At 40.6% G+C, this 12,284-nt stretch overlaps 1 pseudogene; it reads left to right on the top strand.

Moving 5' to 3' along the window:
- LOC106727003 overlaps positions 1–564 on the top strand; it is a 4,804-nt pseudogene extending 4,240 nt beyond the window's left edge.
- The last annotated feature ends 11,720 nt before the right edge of the window (positions 565–12,284 follow it).

A 12,284-nucleotide genomic window follows, 5' to 3' on the forward strand; every position in this document is an offset into this window, starting at 1 on the left:
TCATTTCCCCACTCTTTAGTCCCACTAGCATTTGTGTATCATTCCAGAAATGTTAATGTACATGTAAGCATAAGCACTTGTCATTTAAGAATATAAATAGGATCACATTATACATATTCTTCTACAGCATATAATTTTTTAAAAACCACACAAATGATTTCTCTTCCTGTTTTTTCATATAGGATCCCCTCACATTTGTTATTAACTGATGCACTACTCTTGGCATGATTTTCTGGTTTTCCTTTACTTGTGGTCAATTTAATATATCTTCTATAAATTTTATTAGATCCGTCAAGTACTTAGTCCATATCATCCTTGACCTCAAGAAACTCTAAATCTAAAGGAAAAGACAAGGACAAAAATCCCAAGAGTAAGAGGTATACTGTAATAAATGCTGAGATGTATCTTATATCAGAGGTTGGAGCATTTGTGAAATGGACTAACACATTAGACCTCCACACCTGTGCTGCAATATGTGTAGTTAATCCTCCAAATGCCTTATATAGTTTTATCGAAAAACATCAAGAGGGAGAAAGTAATAGTAAACTCTGGGACCTATTTTAACCTATGATAGCTCTCTCTAAAATAGTTTCTTACTGAATTATTCCTTCCTTCCTCGGGAAATTGAAATGATGTTCAGAGCATCTATTTTCTTTTTATATTATTTTTTTCACATTACTTAAGCACAGGTTTCAACCTTGGCAGGATAAAGAAGGTTGTTCCCACAAACAAAAGAGGAATCAGTGTTTTCTCAAATGTAACCAGTTTAAAAATAGATAATGGCTGTTTTATTTGCAGTTCCTGCCTACCAGTCTTTCTTCTTGTTAAGCCCCATTCTGCCTTTATGGTACAGAAGAGAAAAGTTCTGGGTGAGTGAAGGACAAGAACTCCATGCCTCAAGTGCACGTACACATGAAGAAACCGATGCACAGGAATGGCCAGACCCTACCTGTTCTTACCTTTAGAGCAATGAAGTCCTCAACTACTTCTAAAGGGGATTGAGTCATATTGACATGGAATGTCATGTTCCTTTTCTTGTTGTTGTTAATCCTCATTTGAGGATATTTTTTTCCATTGAGAGATAGACTGGAAGGAAGGGTAGGGGAAGAGAGAGAGAGAGAGAGAGAGAGAGAGAGAGAGAGAGAGACATCGATGTGAAAGAGACACATCAATTAAATGCCTTCCAAACTCGCCACATACAAGTTTCAAGTGTACAACTCAATAAAATGCCATCTGGCCCTAACCGGTTTGGCTCAGTGGATAGAGCATCGGCCTGCGGACTGAAGGGTCCCAGGTTCGATTCCGGTCAGGGGCATGTACCTTGGTTGCGGGCACATACCCAGTGGGGAGTGTGCAGGAGGCAGCTGATCGATGTTTCTCTCTCATCGATGTTTCTGGCTCTCTATCCCTCTCCCTTCCTCTCTGTAAAAAATCAATAGAATATATTTTTAAAAAATTCCATCTGCATATTTTATCCTGTGCCCATTGACCCAAGCAAAGTCTCCCCGTTTTCCTCCCGTTTGCTCACCTCCACCTCCCTCCCCTTTCCCTCTGGCTATCACCACACTGTTGTCTGTGTCTATGTGTTAAATAAGTGTGTGTATGTGTGTGTGTGTTTGCTTAATCTCTCCACTTTCTTTCATCCAGTCCCCTTACCCACTTCCTCTCTGACAGCTGTCTGTTCCATGTATCCATGCCTCTGTTTCTATTTTGTTGGTAAGTTTATTTTGTTCATTCGATTGCACCTGTGAGAGAGATCATCCTTTCTTTTCTAAATCAGAAAAAAATAGTTCTTTTCTGTTCCAAGAATGACCTCTACACTTGTGCTTGTTTTTTTTCATTTCCTGACTATCTTGTCTTAGAAGGAAACCCTCTGATAAAGTCTAAATCTTCTGTTTTGCAGACTGTATTCAAAATTTATAATTTCCACACCTGAAAGTCTTTCTGAAAAAGAAAATGTTTATTAGGCTATTGCTAGCAAAAAGGAAGACTAGTCTTTAGACATGGAGTCTAAACTAAAGCAGCATAGCTATATAGGAAAGGCAAACATGTCTGTCCATTGTGGAAATTTGCAAATGTTTTTTTGCATCAAGTAGGGCAAAGAAAGATATAAAATGTCCTGAAAGAATTTACATTGGTTAAAGACATCAAGGACCAGAGAAGGTGAGGTGGGGCTAGTTCTGGGATAGGCTCAGGATACAAGAAAGAAGTTTTTACTCTCTTGGATAGGTTTTGGGCAAGTTCAGAATGTTCACATGTAAATCAGAAGCAGAGGCTCCGGGGGTCCAAAGATGTCTGGCTATTCCTCTATAGAATAATCACAGAACTAGCCACCAGGAAATTAATCCAAACTTCCAACATACACTAAGGAGGGTGAGCAGTCTTTTGTCAGAGCTGGCTCACAGCTCTTTACAGGCTGTTTTATATCTTTTTCTCACTCTCTGGCTGCTGCAATTTTAACCTAAAACATCTCAGGTTTTTTTTTTTCTTGTCAACTGTAAAATTCTATTATTTTATTTTGCTCTCTCTCTTTTTTAAAATCCTTACCCAAGGATATTTTTTCCATTGACTTTCAGACAGAGTGGAAGGGAGGAGGGAGAAGGGGAGAGTGAGAGAGAAACATTTATTGGTTGTCTTCCGCATATACTCCCACCTGGGTGGGGGATCGAACCCAGGAATCTTTGGTCTGCGGGCCGATGCTCTAACCACTGCACAAACCGACCAGGGCTTATTTGCTGGTTTGATTTATTTCTGACAAATATATTTATGGCACATTTACTGGTGAAGGTTCTTTCATTGGCTGTTATCAATGCCAAGGTCAGTTCAGTTCATCACACTACTGGATCCATGTGCAAGGCAACCATTAATGAGGAAATGGAGTGTGAAGAAAGGAACATTCTCTTTGCCAGGCTCTGGGCTTCAGTTCCTGGATCTCATTTTCTTTATGTGTGCCATTGAGAAAGCATGTTTATTTTACCTGATATGTTAATCAAATATTCTAGGTTTTGTGGAAGCATGTGCTCGTGCCTTGCAGGTAGATCAGAGTACAGTATGCTTCTGTTTGTTACCTTCTATTATGTTTGCCTTAAAAAATCAAATAGTCTCTATAAATGTATCCTAATGAAGAGGGAGCAGTCCCAGCAGTCCCATACTCTCTGCCACTTATTAGTTACCAAGGAAAAGAGACTGTTTTTCTTCCTTGTTTCTCCTCTAAAACATGTTTGTAAAAGTAGGCTATCTGATTGAGAGAAAGGAAGCATACCCCCCACCTTTGTTTACCATGTTATTGTAGCTGATTCAATAGGCAGAGAAAATGCTTAAAGGGTGGAATAATGAAAATAATTTTAAAATTAAATTTATTGGGGTGACATTGGTTAATAAGATTACATATGTTCCTAGTGTACATTTCAATGATACATGATCTTCATATTGTGTGCCCACTACCCAAAGTCAAATCATCTTCCATCACCATATGTTTACATACTAATGTTCAGTGTTATAACTACCACTGCCCTGAGTTTTAAAATCTAATGTGTCAAATAAAAGTATGGTAATTAAATATACACACTAAATGCTATGCCTCTCATTGAAGCCTAGGATTTAAGACTCTTCAGAAAATATCTATTAAAATAGGTTTGCATGCTAGTTTGGATTAAAAGTCACAAGAAGGAAGTCACATAGCATGCTGTTAACCATTATAGAAATTGCCTATCCTAAGGCCTTTAGACTGTGGAAAAAAAAATAACCAAGACAACCCTGACTGGTTTGGCTCAGTGGATAGAGCGTCGCCCAGCAGACTGAAGGGTCCCAGGTTCGATTCTGGTCAAGGGCATGTACCTTGGTTGCGGGCACATCCCCAGTGGGGGGTGTGCAGGAGGCAGCTGATTGATGTTTCTCTCTCATCGATGTTTCAAACTCTCTATCCCTCTCCCTTCCTCTCTGTAAAAAATCAATAAAAAATATTAAAAAAATAACCAAGACAGTAGAAATAATAATAGCATACAATGAGTAAGAGTCAGAAGATGTATAGCTTCTACTCCTGTGCATCAAGACAACCTAGTAACATAAATTGTTAAGATGTTTTTCAACTCACAAAGCAAGTGACTAACTGAAACCAAATATCTTGATTTAATTTAAGATTTTGACTTAATATGTAGCCCAACCACTCTATTCAGTTTCTTCACAGAATTCACTAGAAGACTTAGCCCTTTCCCTTCTAGTCATTAAACCCCCGAGGCAACCAAAAACAATGCCTTGACTAAGGGTCACAAAGTGCTGGTTTCTATTAAGCAAAAGATAACACCTATGTTCATAGCAGTATAATTTGCAATAGCCAAGATTTTGTAGCCTATCAGTAGATGAGTGGATAGAAAAGCTGTGGTACATTCACACAATGGAATACTATTCTGCCATAAAAAAGAAGGAAATCTTACCTTTTGTTAGAGCATGGATAGACCTGGAGAGTATTATGCTAAATGAAATAAGCTAATCAGGGAAAGATAAATACCACATGATTTCACTTATATGTGAAATCTAATGAACAAAATAAATAAGCCAAATAGAAGCAAACTCATAGATACAGAGAACAGACTGATAGCTGTTGGAGAAGGGAGTTTGAGGGGCTGGGTAGGAATGGTGAAGAGATTAAGCAAAAAAAAACCCAACACCCTCATAGACATAAATAGTGTTTGTATGTTTTGGTTTACCTGTTCTCTGGTGTTTTCTCCCCATATATATTTTCCCCCTTTTTCTTCTTTTTCTCTTCTCTCATACCATTTTTTCTCTCTTTAATATCATTTGTGCTCTCTTTTCTCTCCCCTAATTCTTTTTTCTTTGGTGGTCACTTATAGTGGGGTTATTGGTGTCGTGAGTACATTTGGCCCAAATCTTTAACCCAGGGCACCATGACCACATAAGCAGCAACCATGTGAGCAGCCTGCCCCCATACGAGGAACAGCAGCCCTGTGAACAGCCCTCCCTAGACCAAGGAGTGGCAGCCTCATGAGACCTGCCCCATCTGTGGAGAAGCAGGCCTGTGAACAGCACGTCCCAGTCTGAGGAGCAGCAGCCTCACATGGCCTGCCCCCATCTGAGAAGCAGCAGTCATGTGAGCAGCCTGCACCAATCCAAGGAGCAGCAGCCATACGCAGCCCACCCCCATATGAGGAGCAGCAGTCGCACAAGCAGACCACCTTCATACGAGGAAGAGCAGCCCCATGAGCAGCCTGCACCTGTCCGAGGAGCACAGCAGCATGAGCATCCTGCTACCACCAGCAGGGGAGCCACCACTGCTGCAAGCAGGCCGACCAGAGGTGACACCACCCAAGGAGCCACTGCCACCTGAGGAGCAGTTGCTGCCCGAGGAACCCCAGCTGCCTGAGGAGCAGTCCCCACAGGACTTGACACCTAGATCTTTCGATGAGAGCAAAAATGGGGAGACAAAGAAACCCCCAAAGGAAAGAAAAGAAGAAATTACCAGAAAAACAGCTAAGTGAAACGGAGGCATGCAATATGTCAGAAAAAGCATTCAAAATAAGGGTCATACAGTTTATAAACTGGATGGATGAAAAAATCAACAACTTATGTAAGAGTTAAGAAGAAATAAAGAGTGATATAGCTACAATAAAAACACGCCATGTAAAGTTTCAACAGTAAATTAGGAGCAGCGGAGAACCGAATTAGTGAATTAAAAGACAGAGAAACAAAACACACCCAAACTGAACTGCAATTGGAGAAAAAAAATAAAAGACAGGAGGAGAGTCTAAGGGAGCTTTGTAACAACATGAAATGAAGGAACATACGAATAATAGGGGTTCCAGAATGACAGGAAGGGGAACAAGGGTTAGAAAACTTATTGGAAGAAATAATGTCAGAAAACCTCCAAAAAGTGGGGAAGAAAAAAGTCACACAAGCACAGAGAGTCCCAAGAAAGATGAACTTGAAGAGACACATTATAATTACAATGGCAAACATTCAGGACAAAGAGAGAATCTTAAAGGCTGCAAGAGAGAGACAGAAAGTTACCTACAAGGGATCTCCCATAAGATTATCAAATGATTTCTCAACAGAAACACATCAGGCCAGAAAAGAATAGAAGGAAATTTACAAAGTGATGCAAAGCAAAGGACTGAATCCAAGAATACTCAATCCAGCAAGGCTATCATTCAAAAATGAAGGGTAAGTAAGGAGCTTTACAGACAAAAAAAGGCTAAGGAAGTTTATCGGAAGTTTATCACCAAGCCAGCAATGCAAAAAATGCTAAAGGAACTGGTGTAAAAAGAAGAAATAGAAAGGAAGAAGGAACACAGGCAGAAAGAATAAAAATTGTGACAAACAATAACCTATCAATAATAACCTTAAACATAAACAAACTAAGTGCTCCAATGAAAAGACATCAACTGGTAGAATGGATAAAAAAAAACATGACATATATATGATGTCTACAAGAGACCCACCTCAGAATAAGGGACTCACATAGACTGACAATGGAAAGGAAGAAGGAACACAGGCAGAAAGAATAAAAATTGTGACAAACAATAACCTATCAATAATAACCTTAAACATAAACAAACTAAGTGCTCCAATGAAAAGACATCAACTGGTAGAATGGATAAAAAAAAACATGACATATATATGATGTCTACAAGAGACCCACCTCAGAATAAGGGACTCACATAGACTGACAATGAAGGGATGGAAAAATATCTTTCAGCCAAATGGAAATGAAAAAAAGCTGGAGTAGCAATATTAATATCTGACAAAATAGAGTGAGCAGAAGGAAGGAGATAATAAAGATCAGAACAGAAATAAATGACATAGAGACCAAAAGAACAATACAAAAGATCAATGAAACCAAGAGCTGTTTCTTTGAAAGGATAAACAAGATTGATGAACCTCTAGCCAGGCTCACCAAGAAGCAAAGAGAGAGGACCCAAATAAACAAAATCAGAAATGAAAGAGGCAAAATATCAACAGATCCCACAGAAATACAAAGGAGTGTAAAAAATACTATGAACAACTCTATTCCAACAAACTAGACAACCGAGAGAAAATGGACATATTCCTAGAATAATACAACTTCCCAAAACTAAATCAGGAAGAATCTAAAAATCTCAATAGGCCAATAAGTATGGAGGAAATGGAAGCATCAGAAAGCTTCCAGCAAACAAAAGCCTGTGGCAAGATGGCTTCACAGGGGAATTTTACCAAACATTTAAAGAACTAAAACCTATCCTCCTCAGACTATTCCAAAAAATTCAAGAGGAAGGCACACTTCCAAGCTCTTTCTATGAAGCCAGCAATACCCTAATTCCAAAACCAGATAAAGATACCACAAAAATAGAGAACTACAGGCCAATATCCTTGATGAACATAGATGCTAAAATCCTCAACAAAATTCCAGCTAACTGGATCTAGGTACATCAGAAAAATCATATACCATGACCAAGTAGGATTTATCCCGGGGATGCAAGGATGGTACAATATCCTCAAATCAATAAACGTGATACATCATAGAAAAAAATTGAGAAATAAAAATCATATAGTCATATCAGTTGATGCAGAAAAAGCATTTGACAAGATCCAACATATTTCTTGATAAAAGCCCTCAGCAAAATGGGAATAGAGGGATCACACCTCAACATAATAAAAGTCTTATATGACAAACCTACAGCCAACATCATACTCAGTGGCAAAAACTAAAACCATTTCACCTAAGAAGAGGAATGAGACAGGGATGCCCACTTTCACCACTCCTGTTCGACATAGCAGTGGAAGTGCTAGCCATAGCAATTATCCAAGAAGAAGAAATAAAAGGTATCCAAATTGGTAAAGAAGAGTAAAACTGTCATTATTCACAGATGACATGATACTGTAAATAGAAAACCCTAAGACTCCATAAAAAAATTATTGGACTTAATAAATGAATTTGGCAATGTAGCAGGATACAAAATTAATGCCAAGAAATCTATGGCATTTTTATACACCAATAGTGAACTTACAAAAAGAGAGATTAAAAAAACAATCTCTACCATTGCACCAAAAAAAGTATGATACCTAGGAATAAACTTAACCAAGGAAGTAAAAGACCTGTACTTGGAAAACTACAAGACACTGAAAAAGAGATAAAGGAAGACATAAACAAATGGAAGAACATACTGTGTTCATGGATTGGTAGAATCAAGTATGGACTACCCAAAGCAATCTATAGATTCAATGCACTCCCATTAAAATACCAATCGCATATTTCACAGACCTAGAACGAAATTTCCAAAAATTCATTTGGAATAAAAAAAGACTCCAAATAGCTGCAGCAATCCTGAGAAAGAAGAACAAAGTAGGTGGGATTTCAATACCAGATATCAAGCTATATTACAAAGACACTGTTCTCAAAACTGTCTGGTACTGACACAAGAACAGATATATAGATCAATGGAATAGAATAAAGAACTCAGATATTGACCCAAACCACTATCCTCAATTAATATTTGACTGAGGAGACAAGATCATACAATGGAGTCAAGACAGGCTCTTCAATAAATGGCGTTGGGAAAATTGGACAGATACATGCAAAAAAATGAAACTAGACCACCAACTTACACCATACACAAAAATAAACTCAAAATGAATAAAGGACTTAAACATAAGATGGGAATCCATAAAAATATTAGAGGAATCCATAGGCAGCAAAATCTCAGACATATGCTGAAGCAATATCTTTACCTATTCAGTTCCTAGTGCAATGGAAAGTAAAGAAAAAATAAACAAATGAGACTACATCAAAATAAAAAGCTTTTGTACAGCAAAAGAAACCATCAACAAAATAACAAGAAAACCCACTGCATGGGAGAATATATTTGCCAATGTTATCCTATCTAATAAAGAGGCAATATGCTAATTGGCCCTCACACTGGTGCAAAGATGGTGGCGCCCACAGCCAATAATGAGGGAATATGTTAATTGACTGCCTGCCCTCAAAGTTGGCGGCACCCACAGCCACAAAATGTCAGTGCCTAGTCCCCTCAGCCCCACTGGGTGGCAGGCGTGCGGCCTGCCTCCAGAGTTCCCCAGTCCCCTCAGCCCCCCAGCTGCTCAGGGCCGGCCCGAGGCACAGGCACACCTCGGATGGCAGCTGCACAGCCTCCAGGGCCACCCGATGCTCAGGTAACCAGGGCAGGCCGAGGCTTGTGCTGCCGGCAGTGACAGCTGCATAGGTGTAATGGGGGCATTGCCTTCCCTGATCACCGGATTGCCTCCCGCCCCTGAGGGCTCTGGGCTGTGAGAGGGGGCAGGCCGTGCTGAGGAATCCCCTCTCCAGTGCATGAATTTTCATGCACCGGGACTCTAGTCACTTCTTAGGGTTTAAGCTCCAACATTTACAGGGAACTCATACAACTTAACAAAAGTAAGATCAACAACCCAATCAAAAAATGGGCAATGGACCTAAATAGATAATTTTTGAAGTAGGACATAATAAAGGCCAAGAGACATATGAGAACATGCTGAAAGTCACTAATCATCCAAGAGATGCAAATCAAAATGACAATGCGGTACAATCTCACACCTGTCAGAATGGTTATCATCAGCAAATCAACAAAGGACAAGTGCTGGAGAGGATGTGGAGAAAAAGGAACCCTTCTGCACTGCTGGTGGGAATGCAGACTGGTGCAGCCACTGTGGAGAACAGTATGGAGTTTCCTCAAAAAACCAAAAATGGAACCCCCATTTGACCCAGTAATATCTCTCCTAGGAATATATCCCAAGAAGCCAGAAACACCAATCAGAAAGGATATATGCACCCCTATGTTCATAGCAGCACAATTCACCATAGACCAATCAGAAAGGATATATGCACCCCTATGTTCATAGCAGCACAACTCACCATAGCTAAGATTTGGAAACAGCCTAAGTGCCCATCAGTAGATGAGTGGATTTTTAAAAAACTGGTACATCTACACAATGGAATACTATGCTGTGGTGAAAAAGGAGGAATTTTTACCATTAGCAACAGCATTGGTGGAACTAGAGAGCATTATGCTAACTGAAATAAGCCGGTTAGAGAAAGATAAATATCACATGATCACAATAATTTGTGGAATACAATGAGCAACATAAACTGATGAACAAAAACAGATCCAGAGACAGAGAAGCATTGATCAAGCCGTCAAACCTCAGAGGGAAGGTAGGGGAGGGGAGGGGTAATGAGGAGAGGTCAACCAGTGGACTTGTATGCATCCATATAAGCCTAACCAATGGACCCAGACACCAGGGGGGTGAGGGCATGAGTGGTTGGGTGGGGGACAATGGTGGGATAAGGACACATATGTAATGCTTTAATCAATAAAGAGAGGAGAAAAAAAAGAAAACTAAAGGCATACCTCAGATATATTGTGGGTTCAGTTACTGACCACTGCAATAAAGCAAATATTGTAATAAAGCAAGTCACATAAACTTAAACATTTTCCACTGTATATAAAAGCTATGCTAACACTACAGTATAGTCTATGTGTGCAATAGCATTATACCTTGAAACAATGTACATACATTAATTGAAACATACTTTATTACTAAAATATTCAGGGTTGCCACAACCCTTCAATTTGTAAAAGCACAATATTTGCAAAGTAGAGTCAAACAAAGCACAATAAAACATGATATGCCTGTACTTCATTGATCCATGATGCATGCTCCAGATGGGACATGAGTGTGGATGAGTCCCATATTTCAGGATGAGATGCATTAAGTTCACTGTTACCAGGGCCCCAATCTTTCCTCATGCTTCACTTGAATTTTAGAATTATTAGTTGTTCTGTGTATCTATCCATCCATTTATACAATCTTTCAATATATATTTATAGAGTTTTTGTGAGTTCCAGACACTGTTGTAGCTAATGAGCATAAAATGGAGAGCAAGAAGGCTTGTGTACACAGGCTTTAGGGAGATAAAGTTGTCTTGAGAGGCGATCAGAAAATAGATTAATCAGTAAATAATGTATTGAACATTATTTTAGGTGGTAATGAATAGCAAGGAGAAAAATAAAACATGATGCCACAAACTTACTTACTGTTCTTAATATATACAGTAAAATGATGCCCTAGCAGCTGTTTTATATTTAAATAGTTTTATGCTTTTCCCAAACTTCAATAAAATTAACATTGGGGGAAATGTGTCTTCTTTATATAAAGCTTATGCATCAACATTTATTATATACTAGAGGCCTGGTGCACAAAATTCATGCACGGGGGTGGGGTGGGTGGAGGAGGTCCCTCAGCCCAGCCTGTACCCTCTCCAATCCAAGATCCCTCTCATAATCTGGAACCACTGGCTCCTAAGCGCTCACCTGCCTGCCTGCCTGATACCCTGAACTCAGTGGTTCTCAACCTTCTGGCCCTTTAAATACAGTTCCTCATGTTGTGACCCAGCCATAAAATTATTTTCGTTGCTACTTCATAACTGTAATGCTGCTACTGTTATGAATCATAATGTAAATATCTGATATGCAGGATGGTCTTAGGCAACCCCTGTGAAAGGGGTCGCGACCCACAGGTTAAGAACCGCTGCCCTAACTGCTCCCCTGCTGGCCCTAACTGCTCTCCCCTGCCGGCCTGATGGCCCTAACTGCCTATCTGCTCTCCCCTACTGACCTGATCACCCTGCCTAACTGCCACCTTCTCCCTTCTGCCTTCTCATGCACAGTGCTGGCCCTCTCACCTTTTCCCTTCTGCCTTCTCCCAAGGCACCGGCCTTTTCACCTTCTCCTTTCTGCCTGCTTTTTCACAGCGCCGTCCTTTTCACCTTCTCCCTTCTGCCTTCTCCCGCGGTACCGCCCACCCTCAAGTCACCTCAGGCTGGTCCCAGATTCTCCTGGTGCCTCCCCGCTTCCCCCTTATCTCCAGAGCAATGCCCTGTGGCCGGCATAGGAGCTAATAAAGAGCTAATATGCTAGTGGTCCGGTCGTGACCCATTACGGTGTCCTAGCTAATTTGCATATTACCTCTTTATATATATAGACTAGAGGCCCGGTGCACAAAAATTTGTGCACTCGGGGAGCGGGGGGAGGGGGGTCCCCCAGCCCGGCCTGTGCCCTCTCGCAGTCTGGGACCCCTTGGGAGATAACGACCTGCTGGCTTAGGCCTGCTCCCAAGTGGCAGAGGGCAGGCCCAATCCCTAAGTGCAGCCCCTGGTTAGGCTCAGAGCAGGGCCGATTGGGGAGTTGGGGCGCCGCCCCGTCATGCACAGAGCAGGGCGGATCAGGGGGTTGGGGCGCTGCACCCTGTCACACTCA

Source organism: Myotis brandtii, unplaced genomic scaffold (assembly GCF_000412655.1).
Source record: "Myotis brandtii unplaced genomic scaffold, ASM41265v1 scaffold345, whole genome shotgun sequence".
NCBI classification, from domain to species: domain Eukaryota; kingdom Metazoa; phylum Chordata; class Mammalia; order Chiroptera; family Vespertilionidae; genus Myotis; species Myotis brandtii.